Source organism: Tachypleus tridentatus, chromosome 9 (genome assembly GCF_004210375.1).
Source record: "Tachypleus tridentatus isolate NWPU-2018 chromosome 9, ASM421037v1, whole genome shotgun sequence".
Classification (NCBI taxonomy): domain Eukaryota; kingdom Metazoa; phylum Arthropoda; class Merostomata; order Xiphosura; family Limulidae; genus Tachypleus; species Tachypleus tridentatus.
Window position 1 is genome coordinate 83,703,602 of NC_134833.1, and position 25,746 is coordinate 83,729,347.

The following is a 25,746-nucleotide window of genomic DNA, read 5'->3' on the forward strand; positions in this document are numbered from 1 at the left end:
CCTTAATTCGTTCATGACCAGGGTACGGTCTGTTTCTTAAACTCGCCTGATTTCACGTTCTGAACCGAAAACATTATAATGAAATCAAATAGTATCTTCCCAAGCCTCAGTTCTTAAAACAACTGACTGTACTAAGGAAAACTAAATAGTCAGCAGCTTTATGCTACCGATCATTCTCATTAAGGGATTGATTACAACTTTTGTAAGGTACCATAATTATACACTAAAGGGTTGACTACAACTCTCTTGTAAGGTACCATAATTATACACTAAAGGGTTAACTACAACTCTCTTGTAAGGTACCATAATTATACACTAAAGGGTTGACTACAACTCTCTTGTAAAATACCATAATTATACACTAAAGGATTGACTACAACTCTTGTAAGGTATCATAATTACACATCAAGGGATTGATTAGAACTTAATTGTTTTCTTGTAAATCAGGTGCTCGATGATCCTTCATATGAAATGATCGTTCGTCTAACCAATGTTCGTGAGTGAGCATTTGGAAAAGGGATCTTTACATCTTCGCAAATCATGACGCTCCATATCATTATAGAGTAGGGCAACTAGGAACATCAAGGACATTTTGGTATCGATGTTGAATGTTCAAACTTAGAGTGTTGAAGAGATCCTGTAAAGCCGTTAGTTAAAGTAGAAACCAGATAATGGGCAATCCTATTACCGAATTCACTTGGCCATCTCTCTTGGGAAATAGAAAAAAATGAAATGCCCAATACAACACTTTATTAAATATGTATTTCATTTTAGAGAAGAAAATTTCATTAACAGTTTTTATGATAACGAGGGTTGTACATACTTGGACAACCTTGCGTGACAAGTCAGAAAGTTAGCTACACCTATTACTCCCAGATCCATCTAACTCTTAACGGTTTACCATAATTTCAGTCTTACCTGATCAATACCATTCTTTTTGTAGTTCCTCATACAAGATTGTTTTAGTTTTCCTCCTTGGTTACTTTTCATATAGTGAGGTGGGGGTCTTTCTTTAATGATTTTCGTAGATGGCTCCACTTTGACTCTAACCACTGAGAATGAAGTATTTTTGACCACTTCTCTGATATAATTATTTCCAGGACATTTCTAAATATCTGGTGTCGCTTGACATAATGCGATGGATCTCATAAAATAATCTCTTGTATGTTTCACGCGATTGAAGACCAACAGGCTACGACGTTAGGCCAATATATTCAAGGAACGTAACGACCAGCTTAGCACGATGAATTATACGCGAGGCCTAATGCACCAGATGCTCTATCATTTTAATACTTAGAACGTTAGTTATGAAACTAGTAACAAGAACGGTGAAGTTTACAATATAAAAACCGCAGCATTAACTTTTGTTCTGAAATCTTAGAACAGCAGGAAAAACTGCAGTTTCCTATTATCCGTCTAGTAACACAAGAGAAACGTTAACAAGTTTTAACCACTATCTGTGACATTGAAGACGAAAGACAGTTCCTAGTTCAGAATAGCTAGAGTCGTTAAGTGTTGTTGTAACAAACGTTTAAATGCTTTATTAGTAAAAGTGTTTCTTTGTTTGTTTTTAATTTCGCGCAAAGCTACTCGAGGACTATCTGTGCTAGCTATCCCTAATTTAGCAGTGTAAGACTAGAGGGAAGGCAGCTAGTCATCACCACCCACCGCCAACTCTTGGGCTACTCTTTTACCGACGAATAGTGGGATTGACCATCACATTATAATGCCCCACGGTTTAAAGGGCGAGCATGTTTGGTGCGACCGGGATAGTAAAAGTGTTAACACCCATATCAGTCGTTCTGAGCTAAAATGTTTAAACCGTTTTATAAATTGTAGGGGAGAGGGGAGCGGTAGATACGATCGCGCCCCCTAAATTACATCATTCTTATATATCATCAGAAGATTGGATATTAGTAAAAATTACAAAAGTGCTTCCCTAGATATCATTGCGCCTCTACATTACATCCATATATATTTATAAAAGTATTTAAAGCATCCTTAAGTATCATTAAAAGGTTCCGTTTTTAGTGAAAATTACAAACATACTTCCCGTGCTCCTAATATACCTTCACCAGTCACTTTCCTTTGTCTCCAAAAATAACGCTCACCCCCTTTATATATTTCTGTTCATGTTACAATTTCATTTCATAAAATTATATTTGGTGCCTATTGACTTATTATTTTTGTATCACTCAACGTCTCAAAGACGTTACCCATTGAACCACTCGAATATATTTAAAACACTTGAAAAAGGTCCAGAGTTTGAGCCCGTTGTACATTTCTGAATACCCTTAGAACCTTTGGCTGCGAGTAAGTTTTCATGGTAACTGGGAATTTAGCTATTTGATTCAGTGTAAGATATTATATGGGTACTGCTGACTGGTTTATTTTGCTCTGGTGGTAAGTAGTTCTAAATTAGGGACGGTTATACTTGATCCTATGACTTTGTCGTTAATCAATAATTAATCCGCTATATGTGTATTCATAGTACCAGATCCTTTCATTTCGATGTAAGCTGTTTAGAACTGAGAGGAAAACAGATGTTAATTCCCTGATTTTTAGCGACATGTAGATTACTTTGAGTTGTGTTTGATGTTCTGTAATTTCTAGTAACACACAAGTATTTACTAGAATACAGCTGTGTTTATGGAAGACAGCGAATTCATAGTTACGCGCAAGGCTACACAATAGGCTATCTGTGCTGTGCCACCACATGCATCGAAACTGAGAGTTCAATAAGTCACGATATCTATCGATTTATTCAAACGATTTGTTTGATTTTAGGCGAAAGACTGTATTGATGGTTTATATGAGCTGTGACTACTGTAGGGATCGAACCCGAACTTCAGCTTTATAAGGCTTCAAGCCTACAGCTGGATCACCGAAGATCAGTATCACAAAATAATTTTGAATTTCAATGCTCTCTTTTCACTCCCCCCGCTAGTACAGGGGTAAGTTTAAGGATTTACAACGCTAAAATCAGGGGTTCGATTCCCCTCACTGGGCTCAACAGAGAGCCTGATGTGGCTTTGCCATAAGAAAACACACACACACGCTCTCCTATCATTTGAGTGAAATTTACTTTTTCACGTGGGGCTATGATTGGTTTTTGGTAGCACTCTAAACTTCAGGATTGGCAAGCTTTGGTGCTATCACACACTATTCCTCACACTTTAAGCTGTGGGGGCGTTATAAGAATAACAACCTATCCTTTAACATGGATGATGGGGTGTTACCCACTGGTTGCCTTCCATCTGGTTAGTAATTCAAAGTAAGAAACGGCGGTGGATAGTATTAGCAGACTTACCATAAATATAAAACACAAATACATTTTCACAAAAATCTTAAGGTGTGATGGTATTTGAGTTAACGTATGTCATATAGCAATAAAGTTCGAAGTCTAAGTGTGTTTTTTACTTACAAGTGCAATTTTTTGAAAGATAATACGCCATGCATGACCTTAGAAAGGTGCAAGGTTTAAAACGTGATATTATTAAACACACTTCACACTTTTACTGCGGCCGCATCATAAGAAATGTGAAGAACTTACAACAACAGGTGCTAGTGATTGGTTGCATTTCCTCTGGTTAGTTCAAAATTAGAGACAACACACACACATACATATCTCTGAACCTTGAAGGTATAGACATTTAGCTAACGTGCATGCAAACTACCGTTTAGTCTGAACATTCTTAATTCCAGAGTTAGTAATTACCTATTAATATCTCTAAAACATTCCTGTTGTTGCTTTGAAACCGGAAATTTAACCGATAGTATGAGTCTTCCATTTCACTATAATAATGAACGTTTTCATTCCAGGACACGTAATACTGTTAGTAACTAGAGAAATATTAATCAACCGATTTAGTTTTGGAGCAGAAAGTGTGTAAGAACAAGATACGTATTTCCTGATAGTAAGCTCAAAATTAACTTTCTGGTACTTTAGCAAGAGTAAATAATTTTTAAAGGTATAGGGAAGTTTCCAGAAATTATTTTTCTTTCTTGAACCAAACGGTCTTAAATGATTTCTCATTTGTATTCCTGAACAATGCAGTTTGATCAAAAACCAAAACTTTCTAATCCTAATCTCCGCCTCACTCTTGTATCTGCTTTATGATCCTTTTGATCACATTAAACACCTCTTCAAATGGGATTGAGAATAGGTTTCATGTTACTGCAGCAAATTATCGACCTAGCGAACTCCAGTTAATTATAGTTTCACTGTAGACTAAACTGTAACAGGAGGCATAATTTTTGTTTTGATACGAGCTTTTTAGTGGTAAATTAATACACCATGTGCTTCAGGCATTGTATATTTCAATTAAGGGAGAGACTTGATTTCTTCCCTTGGATAGACCCGGCATGGCCTGGTGATTAACGCACTTGATTCCTAATCTGAGGGTCGCGGGTTCGAATCCTCATCACATCAAACATGCTCGCCCAAGAGTAGCCCAAGAGTTGGCGGTGGATGGTGATGACTAGCTGCCTTCCCTCTATTCTTATATTACTAAATTAGGAACGGCAAGCACAGATAGCCCTCATTTAGCTTTGCGCGAAATTTAAAAAAACAAACATGTTACTGTGACAAAAATACTTCTGAAAATAACTGAAGTTTCTTTGATATAATTATTTTCGGGACTTTTACTTGTGAAAAATTAATAAATAAACTTCTTAAAGTTTTCTGTAGAAGGTAAGTAATAAATTTATTGAAATGTAATCGGATTTTTATCAGTCTTTTGTTGAAGTGTGGATTGTCAGCACAATCTTTAAGACTTAATCTCTAATCTTATAGATATCAGGCACAATGGGACATAATTTAGATCTAATTGTAACAGAAATAGTTTCACCTGTATACTAATCGGAAGAGAATGTGAAATAACATATCAGAAATCCCAATAACAGTTTGCTTGTTTTGTGTTTAAGCGAAAATCTGCAAAATGATCTATGTGCACTTTGTTTACGGTAGAGACTGAGTCCCGTTAACAGCGCTACAACATTCATTCAAGGTTCTTTTCTTCCGGAGTAAAAACGTACTCAATATTAAGTTTTGTCTTTTTTAATAATTCTAAATACCTGTTTGGAAATATCCTACTATATAAGATATTCGTTTGGTCACATTTACATTTGTCATAAGACGTTACAATTAGGCCTAATATATTTTTAAACACTGCATTTTTAATCTAGTACCTTAGGGATTTTCATAAATAAAGATATTATACAACAATAGTGTTTCAACTACCTTATATTTGTCGACGACACATTTCGCTCAGTCTAAGCCAGCTGGGATATAACAAACACAGCAGAGACTGGAACACTACCTATATAAGCTATTTGATACAGTAACAATTTTTATGGTGTGTAAGCCTTCTACAATTCGATGAAGAAAGATTACTGTTACATTTGTCTTGTGTGTGTTTTTCTTATAGCAAAGCCACATCGGGCTATCTGCTGAGCCCACCGAGGGTAATCGAACCATTGATTTTAGCGTTGTAAATCCGTAGACGCACTGTAAGACTGTAATAGCGGGGGGCCCACATTTGTCATAAGACCTTAGAATTAGGTCTAATACATTTTTAAACACTTCATTTTCAATCTAGTCCCTTAGGGTTTTTCAAGAATTAGAATAATGTATAATGATAATAGAATTCCAAACAAATTAATAGTGCAGAGTATGAATACCTATTTTTGTGTAATGAGCTTCACAGACATACGTTAGTTTCTGTGTAATATTTTTTAAATGTTATAGAAAGAGAATAAATAATAGTAAGGAAATTTAAAGGAAAAGGCGTTCGTCTAACTATTACAACACGTAACTTGGCACCAACGTCAGCGATCTCGTGTCTCACGTTTTAATGTTCCATCATGTTGTTTCTCATGCGAATGAAATTGTACGGATCAGGATCTGTATTAAGCAACGACTGAATCTTTTCACTGATGGTTATTTGTCTATTATAATTTGTTATTTGGATACTCCGTGAGCTTCGAATAGCGTATAGATCAAAACAAAGCGTGTAGGTTTTAGGAACTCTGTTTTATACAGACAAAACCCTTGCATTTGTGTTTGGTACTAAACCCCATCAGAAGCACGTGCAAAGAACTAGATAGTCATTTTTTATGAAGACTTATCAATGATTTACGTGTTAACTTTTTTTTTTGCAAATTACAGCAAAAATTACTCCAATTCTTCTTCTTTACGTTGTTCTGCCAAGCCTAATCAAGGACAGTTTGTGGTCTAAAGGGAACTAGTTTTTCTGCCAAGCCTGATGAAGGACAGTTTGTGGTGTAATTGTAACTAGGTTTTCTGCCAATCCTGATCAAGGACATTTTGTGGTGTAAGTGGAACTAGTTTTTACTGTCAATCCTAATCAAGGACATTTTGGGTTGTAAGTGGAACTAGGTTTTTTATGCCAAGCTTGATCAAGGACAGTTTGTGGTGTAAGTGGAACTAGGTTTTTTTGCCAAGCCTGATGAAGGACAGTTTGTGATGTAAGTGGAACTAGGTTTTTTCTGCCAAGCCTGATCAAGGATAGTTTGTGATGTAAGTGTAACTAGTTTTTTCTGCCAAGCCTGATCAAGGATAGTTTGTGATGTAAGTGTAACTAGTTTTTTTCTGCCAAGCCTGATCAAGGACAGTTTGTGATGTAAGTGTAACTAGTTTTTTTCTGCCAAGCCTGATCAAGGATAGTTTGTGATGTAAGTGTAACTAGTTTTTTTCTGCCAAGCCTGATCAAGGATAGTTTGTGATGTAAGTGGAACTAGGTTTTTCTGCCAAGCCTGATCAAGGATAGTTTGTGATGTAAGTGTAACTAGTTTTTTCTGCCAAGCCTGATCAAGGATAGTTTGTGGTGTAAGTGGAACTAGGTTTTTCCAAATAATGACATCGACGATCCGTTTAGCAAAACTCAGATATTTCACTTGATTTCCTGTTCTTGCTGACAATTATGATTGATCACAGTAACTGTAATGGCGTACTTAGTTGATAAGATACTTTATGCACGCCATCCTAACTATAGTCATTAACCTTAATAAATCTCTTCTTCTTCTCTTCTACCCCGGGGGAGAATAGTTTTTTTCCATCATTCAAAGACGAAGCTCACATTTTTCGTTTAGAAAATTTACACACAGAAAACACACATCTAAAAAATTCATTTGTGACTGAGATGCCCACATTGAAAACTGTGTGATAATTATATGTCCACAGTGATAAGTGAGTGATAATTCCAAACCTAACTCTTGGAATCTAGATCCTCATTTTTAAGTGACTTTTATAATTCATACGACACAAAAATATATAACATTTTAGTTTAAAATTAAATAGCTTATTAAACTCTGTGACATATTTTACCTAATGTCTTTTGAATTTCTATATTCAATGTTTTATATTATTAGACATGCTAAATCAAAACTCCCCCTATCAGGACAGCGATAAGTTTTCGGACATACGAGCTAACTTATTTTTATGTTCTCACATTACACAGTACAACAAAACTGTACTGAACAAGCTGTGTCAGTACTTATGCTAGGCTTATTTGCCAAGTAATGACATCATTAAAAATAATTATAACGTTTTTTTTAATAGACATAAAATTACGTCAATTACACTACATTATAATTAGCCATGCATCGTCATCACTGATAATTAGCCATATGTTTTGCTGGACTTTAGTTTTTTATTATACTTGCTTAGCGTTTTAAATTATCTATTTTTGTTTAACACTCAAAGCTACACTTACATCACATGAAGAATTTCCCTTTGCACAAATAAAAATTCCCCACTTCTTAGAACTTGCTGGTGTTACCAACTTAGCCTCATTAGCGCTAGCTAACGCTATAATGATAAATTAATTATGCTAACAGCTTTCATTATCCCAGAAAAAAATTATATACATTTTGGTTTGCCAGTTACAAAATATAATTATTTTTTTAGAAGACAGCTTTACAACCGTTGAAGCAAGTAGGCAGAAACGTTATATTTTTTTTCACTTTTCTAATACCCTGTTAAAAATATAGGATAAAGAATACTCCTATTCACTTCAAAGCTATTATAAACTGTCCATGCAACTAAACACAAACATTTTATTTCCACTCTCTTAATATTGTGCCAACTATAGGAGAGGAAATCTCCGTTATTAACTGGCTATCTATCATTTTAAGAAAAGTACAGTGGATGAACTACACTTCATGTGTAATATTTATTATCGATGGAGTTTGTTATTGTAGACCAACTTTTTTTTTTATTTACAAACCTCTTAAAGAGGCCTCATAATCACATATATTACATACAAAACAAGAACAACAATCAAATACACAGTTACATACAATTTAATACACCTAATACTATCTGTTATTGCTCATATGACACACAATAATGTAACGTTGTGAACAAGGACGAACAAGTTTACAATAAAATTGAAAGAAAGAATTGACATCATTACGAATAACATACCTGGAATAATCAAAACCTATTTTCTTTCTTAACTGACCATTATAAAATGACAACAGATTTAACTGTATATTTTTGGCTAAACAAATATTCCTAACAGTCATAATACAATATTTAGCTAATGTAATAAAAAACATACACTGTAGGCTGTCATCTTTTCTTAATCCTTCTAGGAAGCCCTGTACAAGAATTCGCTGTTTTTGATTCATTGGTACTGATTTTTGTAAGATAAAGGAAATAGTGTCGAAAACTAATGTCCATAAAGGTTGAACCATTGGACACAGGTAATAGTAATATCTCACTTTTTCAGTGTCTTTACCACAAATTGTACATAAACCAGTATCATGTTTTTGCATATGAACAAGTTTATTGTTTGTCATTAAAGCATTGTGATAAAATAAATAATCCACATCAGCCAAGATGTGGATTATAAAATAATGAGAAACGGGTATTTCTCAAAGCCCGTTCCTTTGGCTGTGGTTTCGCTAGATAGTAGATCGGAACATTTAAAGCCTTTAAATGGGTGATAAGTATATTTATGTATTTTTTTCCAGTTAGTATCTATTAAAATATCTTTCCATGCAGTAATTTCTTCAGTAGCGGGGATAGAGTTCTGGTACATTAACTTAATCAGTTTTTTAACAGGAACATTTAAGTGGATAACATTTTCACCATGTGAATCAACTGGGGAATCTCTTTTCAACTAAGTCTTTCCAATCTTCTGGAATAGCATCATATAACGTTTTGTAATACTGTCTGACTTGAACAGGTATCACACTTTCAGATACATCCTGACATAAATCGATAACAGTTTATAAGGGACAAATTCGTAAGTGAAGTCCCTTAAACGAATTAGTCCCGCGTTAATAGAATATTTATTACAGAATGTGCTTAATCCCATAGTAGGAACAAAAACACTGAGGAATAGTGGTTGCCGGAAAGTTATTTCTGTGTTATTTGGGAAGATTCGACAACACCTAACGAGCGTTCTACACGTTTGTCACACCGGCAAAGATAACACCGTGTAATTGCTCTTGGCGCTATATACGGCATCAGTGATATAAATAACAACTGTTAGAGTGTGGAAGAGATTAAGCAAATGAATTATAATTTTTATCAAATTTTATTCAAGTCATTTACATATCAGATTTTAAATAGGAATTAATAACACTTTATTGTTTATTTTATATTTCTATTGTCATAATATATAGCTATTATTAGTGTAAAAGCCCATCATAAATGACGGAAACCTACTGAAAACCAAAACTGTTTCTTACAAAACTGACAACACACAAAAAACTGTAAACGTTCCCTTCCCAGGAACATGTTACGCGTTGCTCCTGAATTTACTACACGTAGCTGAGCAAATACGGTGCATGCTGGTGGCTTTAGATAAAGGATAAAAAGATATGATAACCAGATTATTGTATACACACCTGTTCTTCTTCTGAGAAAACATTGTCCTCTTCCCTACATATAGGGCCTGGCATGGCCAAGCGCGTAAGGCGTGCCACTCGTAATCTGAGGGTCGCGGGTTCGCGCCCGAGTCGCGCTAAACATGCTCGCCCTCCCAGCCGTGGGGGTGTATAATGTGACGGTCAATCCCACTATTCGTTGGTAAAAGAGTAGCCCAAGAGTTGGCGGTGGGTGGTGATGACTAGCTGCCTTCCCTCTAGTCTTACACTGCTAAATTAGGGACGGCTAGCACAGATAGCCCTCGAGTAGCTTTGTGCGAAATTCCAAAACAAACAAACAAAACAATCCCTACATATAATTGATATCTTTAGTCTCTATTGACAAAATATTTATCGTAATAATTCACAGGCGTATATTTGCGCTTATTTTTTTTACAGGCATTGATATGGTGCAAATGTACTTTCATGGTTTCGATCGTGGGAGTCTTCTCGACTTTCATATTCGTATCCTACTTAACTTGAAGTCATAATGATGTGGATGATGCGGAGTCACACACATAACGCCATGCGTGATCTGGTCCTGCGAACTTTCTTATTGGCTGGCTTCTATACAGCAGATAAAGTCCCGAAATTTAAAAGAAACTATTCGTGCCAACGTTAACGATTAAATTCAACTAAAATTGGAATGGAAATTCAAAAGATGAAACATTATAGGAGAAAAAGGAAATTATATTCACGTAATTCACAAAATTAGAAGAAATCGATCGTGACTAACCGTCATCTGGCTTCTATATATATATATTAATAATGATTACTGTTTTATCTGATTTAACTTTACTATCATTCATAAGAACTGGTGAACCAGTAAGCTAGTTTTCTTGTTCCGCGATTGGGTCATGAAACCCAGTTTCAACGTGACAAGACCAGATTAGTAACTGTAAGAATGAGTGAAATCAAAGTAGAAGAATACGTTATAATAGATCAACTAAACTACATCTGCCATATCCACTTTTGACGAGGATAATCGTCCAAGCAAGTGAAAGAAGCGTCATATATTCTCACTTTTGTCATGTATATATCTCAAAATTTACCATAGCGACTCACAACGATATTCTATTTAGTGTAAAAATAAATAACATTAACTGTATACCTTATAGATCTCAGATCTGAATCAAATGCTTGACGTATATATATATATATGTGTGTGTGTAACTTGCATTGAAACAATATGTGTACAGATTGCAAGCTGGCGTCAATCGATTTTACTGTCTGTTACGTACTCACATACGATCAGTCATCGTATAGCACGATGTGTGTATACGTGTGTTTTGTAAAAGTTTACTTGTTTGAAACTATTTACTTAAAATTTTACCCTATGTACTAAAACTATATCATTTTCTCCATTGAAAGCCAGAAAATGGGTAATCATTCTCAAATCACGTATTAATGAAAGAGAATAAGCGTTACGAAGCACAGACAAAAAACGTTATAAAGAAAATAATTGGTGTGATACTCACAAGGTGGCACTCTAATCGTATTCTGTTATTACAGACGTACTTAGGTTTTAGAGCAAGTGACTACTTATTCAGTAATTTATCATTTTTTCCATTAAAGTTTCACAATAATCGGATAGCGTCTTTTGATTGATCTATAAATCCTAAAACCAACACACGATTAGAGCGTCACCTATCAATCAAGAACACTGTCTACGTGTTATTTCTGTTTCTTAAAGTAATACGTACTATTTATAGTAATACGTGATACTCAAGTTTACGCTTATATATGTGTATTATGAATCGTATCGATGAATAACAAAGCTCTATATTAAATAACACTATGGCGTCTATAGCATCCACAACAGGACTTGGACGCATTTTCTTAGACTTAGGACGTTGTGGCTTAGAGAACATGAGTTTCGTTTAATAAAAGATTCACTAATTGATTTATTGTTGTTAGTACACTAGTTTATGGGCATTCTTAGAGTTATATGAGAACCGCCGCTGCATTTATGTAACTCTAAAATTGTACATAGCTTGGTGGTTAAGGCATTCGACTCACAATCTGTGAGGAGGGGGTGGGATCAAATCCCGTCACCGAACACACTCGTCCTTTCAGCCTGAGAACGGTATAATGTTACGTTCAATCCCACTATTTGTTGGTAAAGAGTAATTAAAGAGTTGGCGGTAGGTGGTGATCACTAGCTGCTTTCCCTCTAGTCTTACACTGCTAAATTGTGCTGAGTTTTAAACAAACGAACGAAAGAACGCACTCGTTAGGAGACAATTTTATAATATTAATACTTCTACGCATCATGCATATCATGATAAACGTAGAGAAAATTAACCATGGTTGACACCTGACGTAAGAAGGCTTAAGACAAATCTTGCAAATTACAGAATGGTAGAATTAGTGCACAACATATATCACATTTGATGCGTTATGTAGTCATCCATTAATAAATAAACGCATATGACATTTTTTGAGTAAGCAATGCAACAGGTTAACAGTTATATTTAAGCTCTGAGTAAAAAAAAACGACTGGTTGGAGCTATGAGGTGAGAAAGTTATTTACATTATTTATAAGTGCATGTGTGTGTATGTTTTCTTATAACAAAGCCACATTGGGCAATCTGCTGAGCCCACCGAGGGTAATCGAACCACCGATCTTAGCGTTGTAAATCCGTAGACTTACCGCTGGACTAGCTTGGGTCGTAATTATATGTTGTTGCTGTTTAATTTAACACCAAAAGGAAGCGTTATGATTAAAAAAAATATTCACGCAACCTCTGTTTTCTATTAGTGCATCCCCCTATCTCATCCTGAATGGCATAGGGATAAGTCTGGAATCTTCTGATACTATGAACTAGGTTTCGATACCTGTGGTGAGCACAGCACAGATAGCCCATTGCGTCGCTTTGTGCTGAAGTACAAAGTACCTCTGTTTTCTATTAGTGCATCCCCCTATCTCATCCTGAATGGCATAGGGATAAGTCTGGAATCTTCTGATACTATGAACTGGGTTTCGATACCTGTGGTGAGCACAGCACAGATAGCCCATTGCGTCGCTTTGTGCTGAAGTACAACCAACAGCTACTGTTTTTTGTTAGTCTTAAAGAATTATCGTTACACTTTGAAGCAAATTAGATTTTAAAATTTCTCTAGGTTGGATAAATGTTTCTTAATAATTAATTAGGCTACAGACAGCTGTGTCAATCAATATACTCTTGCAAGTATGTATACAACTAACCAAACTAAAACTATCGTGTTATTACAAAATAGTGCCAATACTATGTTTATAGAATTCTCTCTTTTGGGTCGCTTATCTTTCAAAGACGTAAAGCTGGATTAGCGGACAAATATAGCATTACTTACGTCAAATCTGTCGATGTAACAACATGTTACTGTATTTCTGGATTGTTACAGCGATCATGCATCAGTTGCGAGTTAAATTAGCATCCTCGCGGTAAAGAACGGTATCGATTTTATTTGATATTTCCTGCGCATGTTCTGCACTCACGCTTTTCTGGAGGCACGCGTTGGAAGACATCATGCACGAGAACAGGTGAGCGTTAGCTTCAGGTGGGGGGTGATGTTCGTGCCTGCAAAAACAAAATGGGCACAGATAAGCTTATGATTTGGCAGCTTTCTGTGGAATGTTATAACTTACCGTTACACCATATACTGTTTCAGAATCTCAAAGGTTAGTGACTCTTCATAGTTTAATAGTATGTAAAGGAAGGAGAGATGCCACCGGTTATTAAGTCTGTAGGAAAATATTGCATTGTTCAACCGTGGGGATCTTGGAAATAAAGGCAGAAAAAAAAACAAAACGTGACACTCCAGCGAAAGCAAAAAAATACCCAAGTATAGTCCAATGACCTTCTAGCTGTAATCTCATTTTGTGTTATAAGTAGATAACAAGTGGTTTCTGGAAGTTAATTAATAATCTGTCTGTTCAGATTTTCCACCTTCTTAATTAAAGTATAAAATAAAATAAACACGACTAAAAACGTTGCGCATTACTAAGGAAATCTCGGGTGGAAAAATCGCATCGGCTCGAGTTGTGTCTCAAGTAGACTATGATCAGAATTCACTGGAAGATGACCACTCGGTATACAGAGAGGAAACAGAAACGAGAGTTGTAGCTATCGTTGTTGGAGTGGTCAGTGGAGTCATTTTTCTCACCGCTGTCGTACTTATTGTCGTCACCATGTCGTTGACTCCACAGATTGACGAAATACGTAAGTAGAACATCTCAGGTTTAAAAACGGTGAAGTAGCACATACGTTTAACTTTACTTTCTCTTAGCAACTGAAATGCCATGTGCTGGCTAACCTGTGTGTGAATGATATAACTGAAGGGCTAGTGAACAAATATGGCTATTGTTATGTCAAAATATATCTGTACAACTACCGTCTTCTATAGCTACTAGACCCTTAGCATGCTAAAGAATAAAGTACATCATGCGTTTAAGTGGTCGTTATTCTAACCTTTTGATAGATAATAAATAAGTGAATCTGTTTAAATAGTCATAATTCTAGAATTCTGATAAATAGTGAAACAAAAGTCTGTTTAAATTGTCGTTATTCAAAATTATTTTAAGGAATAAAATAGTAAATCTGTTTCACACAGTAATCATTATATAAACAACATTAGTAAATGAATGGGGTTGTTTAGCTTGTTATTAATAATAATAATGTTAAAGAATAAAACACTAAATCTGTCTCACAAATGTTCTTTAACATTATTATTATTAATAATGCTTAGCTTGTTATTAATAATAATAATGTTAAAGAATAACACACTAAATCTGTCTAACAAATATTCTTCATTCTATAATTATAAAAATAATTAAACAGTAATTATGTTAAAGAATAAAATAGTGAACATCTTTAATAAGTTGTCTTCGTTCAAGAAATTTGAAAAAAGGACAGTGTTGTGAACCTGTTTAACTAGTAGTCATAATTCTAGAATTATAATAAATAATAGATTAACAAATATGTTCAATTTGTAGCCGTAAATTTAAAATTATATTAAAGAATACTACACGTAATTTTGTTTAATCACCTTTTAGAATTACTTTAAATGATAAGGCATTGACTCTTTTTATTTAAACATCACTCCATAATTACTTTATATAATAAAATAATGACTTGTTTACTTAAACTTTATTCCATAATTATTTTATATAATAAAATAATGGATTTGTTTATTTAAGCATCACTCCATAATTACTTTATATAATAAAATAATGGACTTGTTTATTTAAACTTCACCCCATAATTATTTTACATAATGAAATAATGGATTTGTTTATTTAAACATCGCTCCATAATTAATTTATATAATAAACTAATGGATTTGTTTATTTTAAATATAACTTCATGATTAATTTAAGGACTAAAGTATTGAATGTGTTTATCTAGACTTTCTATTTGTTTGTTGAATTTCGCGCACAGCTGCGCGAGGACTGTCTTCGTTAGACTTTACTAATTTAGAAACTAGAGGTAAGACAAGTAGTCAATATCCCCAACTGTCAGTTCTTAGGCTTCTCTTGACTAACGAATAATGGGATTAACTCTCACATTATAACGCACTCACAAATCAAAGGACAAATATGTTCGTCGATGGATTTAGATCTCGCGACCCGCAAAGTCTAAGTCAAGCGCAATAACTATCACAATGTGCTAAGTCTCCACTATAAGAATACTTTAATCTCAATTCGTTTTTGTTTAATTTCCAGTAACTCCTCTGACAACAGTGTCACCCTAACTATTGAGATGTGTCTAAATCCGGAATATTTAGTTTTCGTTCGATTTCGTTAAATCGGTGTCCATGTTTGAAACCAGCCGCATTTGCTATCCATTGATGGTGTTACTAGTAAGTGTCTAGAAAGTAATGAATTAGAAAACTTTATTAACATTTGAATTCTTTTTCCAGTATCATATGAGCAAGAGCTCCAAAAGATAATAAGCTGTAGGAGTATTTCAAAGATGCACGGTTGTCAGATAAAACACTAACGGACGTAATGGTATGGACTGTAACGACTTTGTGAAATCCAAAGTCGTTTTTTATATAAGGTATTCAACCTCTGTAGTACACTCTTTTTGCTATACGGTATTGCTTACTAAGACCATAAATTATGAATGAAAACGTTGCATGTATAAACTTTGGAAAAATTTGCATGATTTCAAAGTGTTTTATACAAGGTTTCTCGAAAAAGTAAATAGTAAATGAACGTTTTAGGATTCTTAACCTGATTTTAAACTATATATATTTACAAATCGTGTTATTGGATCGCTAAAGTTTAAACGCGCCAATCAAAAACGTGAGTCAATAATCTTTTAAAATAGTTTCCTAAGACTGTACCGACTTCAGAAAGACAACCTTAAACTAATTTATTTAAATAAACGAATAAACGTCCAAAAGTTTACAATGTTTTAAAGTTTCATATTTTGGCTTTTTATTGTGTACTTAAAAGTAAAACTGGCAGTGGAAGTGTTGTTTATTTGCATTTGATAAATAAGAGAAATTCATCAAGTGATTTTGTTTTCATTAATTAATAGTTTAAAGACACAGCTTTTCTTTGAAAGACTGATATCTAAAATAAGAGAGAAACTCTAACGAGTAATGTATTTTTATTATGGAGGTTCTATGTACCGCAGCTATTTATAACGTATTAACAATTGTTTTTTTTCCACGTGTATATACGTGCTTTAATAGAGGAGAGAGTTGTTCACTATGGTGCAAGAACAATAACAAAATTTTTCCAACTTCATAAGGTTTGCACTGTCACGCAATTTGCACGTTACAATAATTACATGTTAATACATTCAGTAAGTTAAGTTTGTAAGTTTTTTAAGAGTTGTTTTGTTCAACATTGGTCGCAAAATTTTCAAAGCATATACTTAATTTTCTTTGTAGTTAGCAGTGAGAGGTTCTACACATTCCTTTCAACTAAGATTAAAAAAAAATACTCTTTACGCTCAAAAGCGTGAGCAAAATGGAATGTTGATGAGCGACAAAAGTTGGCCAAGTATTCTTAAAATCACTAGAGTAATAATTCTTGTGAAGTACAATAAATTAAAATGTTAAATGGAAGGAGAGATTTTTAAATACGAGAATGAAGTCTGGTCCGATTAGTGTATAGGGTGTTCCATCACGCTTCTTTGTGCGTTAATAGAGAAAGCCCAACAAACAAACCAGTATAATAGACAGACATTTGAATCATACGTTTAATTTATTCATGAATTAACGAGTGAAACGTACGAATAGAAAAGTTATTTGAATGGTTTTGATCGATTTAAAATTAATGTTTCAAACTGAGTTTTTACTGCAAGACTAGGTTATAAGTCCCAATGTTTACAGTAGAAGACTATTAAACTGTGCGTGTGGTTTTGAAATGTGACCAGTGAAATAGGTTTGGTTAACTATCGTTCGTAAAACTTTTACTTCCAGCATACAAAACTGGGTTTTATTTGTTGTCAAGCACAAACATATACGACGGATTATCTGTGTTCTGTCCACTGCGGGTATCGAAACCCGATTCATTTTAGTGTTATAACTCAATATACTTGTCACTGAGTCACTGCAGAGCGAGCGTGAAAGGTTAAACGTTAAAAATAGAATTTTGCAACCATTAGTTTGGATGGATCTGATAGTAAAATACTGTAGGCGATTAAACGTTGATATAAACTGATTTATTAGCGGAATACGAAATGGTTTTTTAGATTACGAAAACTCAAATGGAAATTATAAATATAAGATCATTGTAGCTTAAAAACCCGTGAGCTGAAAGTTATTCGGATAAAACATACTAATAATATGAACAATCTCATGAACAAATGATTTTTGTTTGTTTGTAACTAAGCACAATGCTACACAATGGGCTATTTGTGCTCTTTCCACCATGGGTATCGAAACCCGGGTTATAATGTTGTAAGTCCGCAAAGATACCATTGTACCACGAATCCATAAACTTCCGTCACTTACTGAAATTAAATTCCAACAAATATAACAGTCATTATTTTTACGATTTATAAACGAGAATAGAAAAATTCTGAAAAAATAAACAAATGAATGTTTGCTATGTGATGACGTAATTAACGATGTATGTTAGTGCTTCTAGGAGCAGAGTTCATTGATTCAGGTAAAAATATGGTACTTTTCTGGGGGATTTACGAACCTAAAACGCTAAGATTCCAGTTTCGATTCTCCGCGGTAACATTGCAAAACGCCCATTGCGCAGCTTTGCGTTAAGAAAATGGTTATTGCGCATTAATTTGCTTAAATATTAAATGAACCCAGTTCAACCAGCTAAAAGTAGTAGTGTTGCTGGCTACAGAATGGATCGGAAGATCAGACGCAGTATTTTGTACACCTCAGACTTTAAAGCATATTAAAATTTCGTGACTGGGATATCTTATCAATGCTAAATTATATGTGCGCGTGCCTATCTGTTTGTTTTTCTTAACCGCAAAGCCTCACAATAGGCTATCTGTGCTGGGTATACTACGGGGTATTTAATTATTTACTGTAGGACAAGAAAATATTAGCTTTTTTATGAAACACACACACACATGTATATATGTAACTGGAACCACAATTATCTGGTATTTTCCTAAACCTGAACCAATCATATATTTTGATCAGCAAAACTCATCTTAGGAAAAACACATAAATACTAAAATCGTGTTCTGCCCTCTACAAAACATCATTGATGAAGGCAAAAATTATTAACTCACGAGATTAATTATTTCTGGAATTTTAATGGGCATTACTTTTACCCACGTCTGCTTATGTTGATAAATACAGTTTGTCGACATCTATTGAACGCCTTGTTGATTCTTCAGTTTGATTGGATGGTTCTTAAGCATCACAAACACTTTAACCGAGATCCTTGTAGGTTAATAACTTTGAAACATAATTTAGTACATAATCTACACGATAAAGCTGGCTGTGTCTGACTGTCCGTGACGAAAATGTTCTAACTTATCTACCTCTGGTTTGGTTTGTTTTGAATTTCGCACAAAGCTATACGAGAGCTACCTGCCCTAGCCGTCCCTAATTTAGCAGTGTAAGACTAGAGGGAAGGTAGCTAGTCATCACCACCCAACGAATAGTGAGATTGGCCGTCACATTATAACGCACCCACGGCTGAAAGAGCAAACATGTTTGGTGTGACGGGGATTTGAACCTGCGACTCTCGGATTACGAAGTCGAGTGTCTTAAACACCTGGTCCTTCCGGGCCATCCCAACGTCTGATCACCATGGAATTCCTAAGTGCTCTTCAATATGTTCTAAAGATATCCTAAACCCCCTTACTTTCTTATGTTTTATTTTCACATTATGAATTTTAAGATCAATTTATTTTTTTCTGGTTACCGCTTTAACGTCATCAAATAACTCACACGCACGTCGTCCCACCATCCACGTAAGGCCAACGAAATAAGTTCTACTGCTAGCGATTGTACTTGTTACCAGTAATAGATAAAATACACACACACACACATAAAACATTTTATTAAAGCAAAGAAGTAAAACTAGTTTATTTTGAATTTCTCACAATGCTACGCGAGGGTTATCTGCACTAGCCGTCCATCCCTAGCTTAGTAGTAAAGAAACAAGTCATCATCACTCATTACGAATTCCTTTTAGCAACGAATAATGGGATTGACCGTCATAATATAACGCCCCTGTGACTGAATGGACGGGTATGTCTAGTGATACGGGGATTGGAACCCATAACACTCTCAAACTGCTCTCATCACCTGGCCATTACGGAGCCAGTAAAAACTAGAGTCGAATGTTTTATGTACTACAGTTTATATATTTTCTTTCTTAAGACTTAGAGCTGTTTTTAACGTTAAAAAACGTTTTTTTTTGTGTCACATCGAATCGCTAAAGTTTGTCAATGTAAAAGGTAAAAGTGACTACGTTATAAAGTTGACACTGGGGTATAAAATGTCCCTCTATACCCTTCACATTACTTGTGATATCTCGTCCTAGTTCAACTTAACGACAGTTACTTGATTCTCCCCGTCTCATCTATCATAGGTTGCTATAGAAACAGTCTATTTTAAACGGTGTAGCTCAAACGATGAAAGAAAAATTAAAGTAGAAGTAAAACCTTACTTTCATGTGAGTATGTCGTATTTTATATACCTTGGTCAAAAAAAAAAAGATTAAATATTTGAGAATACTACGAAAAAAGTCTTAGCTTCAGGTGAGTATGTCGTATTTTATTTACCTCGGTCAAAAAAAAAAGATTAAATATTTGAGAATACTACAGAAAAAGTCTTAGCTTTATGTGAGAATGCCGTATTTTATTTACCTCGGTCAAAAAAGATTAAATATTTTAAAATACTACAAGAAAGGTCTTAGCTTCATGTGAGAATGTCGTATCTTATTTATCTCGGTCAAAAAATATTAAATATTTGAGAATACTACAAAACAAGTCTTAGCTTCATTTGAGAATGTCATATTTTATTTACCTCGGTCAAGAAAAGATTAAATACATTTGAATACTACAAGAAAAAGTCTTAGCTTCATGTGAGAATGTCGTATTTTATTTACCTCAGTCAAAAAAGATTAAATATTTAAGAATACTACAAAAAAAGTCTTAGCTTCATGTGAGAATGTCATATTTTATTAATCTCGGTCAAAAAATATTAAATATATTAGAATAGTACAAAAAAGTCTTAGCTTCATGTGAGAATGTCGTATTTTATTTACCTCGGTCAAAAAATATTAAATATTTGAGAATACTAAAAAAAAAGTCTTAGCTTCATGTGAGAATGTCATATTTTATTAATCTCGGTCAAAAAATATTAAATATATTAGAATAGTACATCTTAGCTTCATGTGAGAATGTCATATTTTATTTACCTCGGTCAAAAAAAGATTAAATATTTTAGAAATCTACAAAAAAAGTCTTAGCTTCATGTCAGTATGTTGTATTTTATTTACCTCGGTCAAAATAGATTAACTATTTTAGAATACTACAAAAAAGTCTTTGCTTCATGTGAAAATGTCGTATTTTATTTACCTCGGTCAAAAAAAGATTAAATATTTTAGAATACTACAAAAAAAGTCTTAGCTTCATGTCAGAACGTCGTATTTTAATTATCTCGGTTAAGGTTGATTAAATATTTTAGAACGCTACAAAAAAAGTCTTAGCTTCAACTGAGAATATCAGATTTCCCTTAACAATTTTCATAACTCTCAATATTCTGATAAAACCTAAACCCGACCGAGTGTTTGAAATATTCTGTGGGTATTTCATATTTGAGAATTAGTGCAGGACTAGTTTAGCTCTAATCTATATACAATAAGGAATAAGCCGTTAAAGTCTATCCACGGAACTAAATATAAAAAAAACACGTGTTAATTAAAAAAGAGAAAACATAATTTTAACAATCGTTAAAATCGTACATATTGTTTGCTGAGCTGCAATATATATTTTAGTTGCATTATAAGAAACCAAGGTGCGATTGCAGTGAACCGCAACGGAAAAATTAGCGTAATTTTAGTTTTTTCTCCAAACGAAGAGTTGTTTGTTTGTCATTACTAGCTGTGGTGTTTATCATTACTCAGTGTGTTGTTTATCATTTCTAGATGTGTTGTTTGTTTTACTAGATATTTTGTTTGTCATTACCATATGTGTTATTTATCATTAATGATATGTTCTTTGTCATTACGAGATGTGCTGCTGGTCATTATTAGATGTTTTGTTTATCATTACTAGATATGTCGTTTGTCATTAATAGATATTTGGTTTATCTATACTAGATATATTATTTGTCATTACTAGATGTGTTTATTATTACTAGAGGTATTGTTTGTCATAACTAGAGATATTGTTTAACCTTTATTAGATATTCGTTGTTTGTCAATACTAGATATGTTATTTGTCAAAATTAAACTTGCTCTTTGTCATTACTAGAGGTATTATTTGTCATAACTAGAGATATTGCTTAACCTTTATTAGATATTCGTTGTTTGTCAATACTAGATATGTTATTTGTCAAAATTAAACTTGCTCTTTGTCATTACTAGAAGCATTGTTTAACCTTTACTGGATATGTTGTTTGTAATGACTAGACTTGCTGTTTGTCATTACTAGAAGTATTGTTTAACCTTTACTAGATATGTTGTTTGTAATGACTAGACGTGTTGTTTGTCATTACTAGAAGTATTGTTTAACCTTTACTAGATATGTTGTTTGTAATGACTAGACGTGTTGTTTGTCATTACTAGAAGTATTGTTTAACCTTTACTAGATATGTTTTTTGTAATGACTAGATTTGCTGTTTGTCATTACTAGAAGTATTGTTTAACCTTTACTAGATATGTTGTTTGCAATGACTAGACTTGCTGTTTGTCATTACTAGAAGTATTGTTTAATCTTCACTAGATATGTTGTTTGTAATGATTAGACGTGTTGTTTGTCATTACTAGAAGTATTGTTTAACCTTTACTAGATATGTTGTTTGTAATGACTAGACTTGCTGTTTGTCATTACTAGAAGTATTGTTTAACCTTTACTAGATATGTTGTTTGTAATGACTAGACGTGTTGTTTGTAATGACTAGACGTGTTGTTTGTCATTACTAGAAGTATTGTTTAACCTTTACTAGATATGTTGTTTGTAATGACTAGACTTGCTGTTTGTCATTACTAGAAGTATTGTTTAACCTTTACTAGATATGTTGTTTGTAATGACTAGACGTGTTGTTTGTCATTACTAGAAGTATTGTTTAACCTTTACTAGATATGTTGTTTGTAATGACTAGACGTGTTGTTTGTCATTACTAGAAGTATTGTTTAACCTTTACTAGATATGTTGTTTGTAATGACTAGACGTGTTGTTTGTCATTACTAGAAGTATTGTTTAACCTTTACTAGATATGTTGTTTGTAATGACTAGACGTGCTGTTTGTCATTACTAGAAGTATTGTTTAACCTTTACTAGATATGTTGTTTGTAATGACTAGACTTGCTGTTTGTCATTACTAGAAGAATTGTTTAACCTTTACTAGATATGTTGTTTGTAATGACTAGACGTGTTGTTTGTCATTACTAGAAGTATTGTTTAACCTTTACTAGATATGTTGTTTGTAATGACTAGACGTGTTGTTTGTCATTACTAGAAGTATTGTTTAACCTTTACTAGATATGTTGTTTGTAATGACTAGACGTGCTGTTTGTCATTACTAGAAGTATTGTTTAACCTTTACTAGATATGTTGTTTGTAATGACTAGACTTGCTGTTTGTCATTACTAGAAGTATTGTTTAACCTTTACTAGATATGTTGTTTGTAATGACTAGACTTGTTGTTTGTCATTACTAGAAGTATTGTTTAACCTTTACTAGATATGTTGTTTGTAATGACTAGACGTGTTGTTTGTAATGACTAGACGTGTTGTTTGTCATTACTAGAAGTATTACTTAACCTTTACTAGATATGTTGTTTGTAATGACTAGACGTGCTGTTTGTTATTACTAGAAGTATTGTTTACATTTACTAATATACGCTGCTCGTCGTTACTATATGTGTTGTTTGTCAACTTACACGTCTATAAGGATACAACAGGAGCAAACTAACTGTACTAGAACGTACATTGTTTGAGTAAGTATCATCGTAAGTATCATCGCTGTCAGTAGATACTTCTGAGAGGTTTAAAACCCACTTGATTTAAACGAGATTGCTTATAGACTAGAAGTCGGTATATTAAGGTTTAGTAATCGGATTCAGTTATACCATAATTTTCGTTGTTCTTATGTTTATCAGTCTCCATTCCAAATTAATTACGGTCTCATCTAGATTTATTGAAGTAATGGGTAACGCAATATATATTATTAATTTCTGAACCCGCAGCCCAGCATGGCCAGGCGGTTAAGGCACACGATTCGTAATCTGATTATTGCGGGTTCGAATCCCAGTCACACCAAATATGCTTGCCCTTCAGTCGTAGGGGCGTCATAATATAACGGTCAATCTCATTATTCGTTGGTAAAAGAGTAGCCCAAGAATTGATGGTGATGACTAACTGCCTTCCCTCTAGTCTTACACTGTTAAATTAGGGACGGCTAGCGCAGATAGCTCTCGTGTAGCTTTGCCCGAAATTCAAGACAAACAATCTGAACCCCTGGCGGCAAGTAATTTAAGTGTCTAATTTACTCATTTTTCTGTTATCTTTGTAATGAGATGATCATAATCATTAGGTTAGGTTAGTGAAATTACTATGTCATGTAAAATTCAATGTTTCTTTCTATATTACTTCCTTACGACTTGGTGTGAACTTCATGTCCTAGATTCTTGCTAGTTTTTGCTGGTTTTTCTTTGTAAAATAAATACTTTTGAAGAATTTGATTAAACCCGTCCCCAAGGCCTGATAAAAAAGTACATTCTGTGTATAGTCATAATGTGACGGTTCTGATTTAGCTGGTGTATGAAGTTATATTATGGTTATGTCGAATCGAAAGATCCAAGGTTGGAGCCGCGATTTGTCACTGAACACGCTCTGCATCTTTAACTGGGGGCGCGTTACAGAAGTAATAGTGAAACCCAACATTTAGTTAACAGTAATAAAGTAGGCGGTGGGTGATGCTTACTAGTTGCCTTTACTCTGATCATCAGTCTGAATTAGGGATTGCTAAACTTTAGCCCCGGAATCTCCAACCTAGCCGTTTAGCCCAATTGTAGCATCAGATGGTATTCAGAATAAACATAATAAATACCAGTATGCCGATATACAAAACCAAATTTTACTACACTTAAAAATAGATTCAGTAGTGAGTATCCAATGTAACAGATAGTGTAAACTTCCTTCCTATTATCTGTTTATTTACCTGTTTAATAATGTTTGTTTGTTTTTGGGATTAGACGTCCCTAATTTAGCAGTGTAAGACTAGAGGGAAGGCAGCTAGTCATCACCACCCACCGCCAACTCTTGAGCTACTCTTTTACCAACGAATAGTGGGATTGACCGTCACATTATAACGCCATCATGGCTGAAAGGGCGAACATGTTTGGCGCGATGGGAATGCGAACTCGCGACCCTCAGATTACGAGTCGCACGCCTTAACACGCTTGGCCATGCCGGGCCCCTGTTTAATAAAGTTAATTACTATACATATGGTCTTTAAAAACCTCCAGAAAAAAATGTGTATCCAAAAAATGTCTAAATAAATATTTGAAATGGCGTAAAAATGCATGTAAAAAAACCACTGAAGTAATATAGACAATATTACTTGATACTTAATTCGTTAAGAAACAACACCAAAAATATATTTAAAGTTATTCCGTCATTGCAAATGAATATGTCTTGCATATTAATAGGTTGTGATCAATGTGGTACTGCTCCTATTTTCGTTCCAATTTTCTATATGAATCTCACTGATGATTTTTGTCAGTAAACTACCAGTGAGATGGAGTTTAATAAAACTGACACCCGAAAGAAATAGTTGTGAATTCGCTTAATTCTTAACCCTAAACACAAATATGTTTTTCGTTTGTGATATAAACGCGAGGAAGTGATTGAAATGTTTAATTACTCGCATAGAAATTATATGTAGGAAGCCGAAAAACAGTCGTATTGCATTAAATCTTATTACATGCTAATTGGCATCTCGTTTGGCATCATTTCGCTATCTGACTACAAATTATTTGACATCACATAACTATAATACATTGGAGACAACAGGAAGGTATCGTGAGGATAGTGGCCATATTAAATACACAAATTACATGATATATATATATAGATCCATTTAGTGGGGTGAGGGCCCCCAGTCAGGATACGGAATATTTTGGGGGAAGGAGGGGTTTGTATTGAGGAAGTTTGGTCACCTGCCCTAGAGGTTAAGATATCATCAGATA

At 34.1% G+C, this 25,746-nt stretch overlaps 1 protein-coding gene across 2 annotated transcripts in view; it reads left to right on the top strand.

Annotated features, from left to right (window-relative positions):
• Window positions 1–25,746, top strand: part of LOC143225643 (uncharacterized) — a 129,092-nt gene that overhangs the window by 27,002 nt on the left and 76,344 nt on the right. Inside the window, exon 1 of one of the 2 annotated variants that reach the window (XR_013013970.1) lies at window positions 13,436–14,102. The exons of the other annotated variant lie outside the window; for it this stretch is intronic. The gene's annotated coding sequence lies outside the window, so the exon portion shown is untranslated. Of the gene's footprint in view, window positions 1–13,435; window positions 14,103–25,746 lie in introns of those variants that run through there. 2 annotated transcript variants of the gene reach the window in all.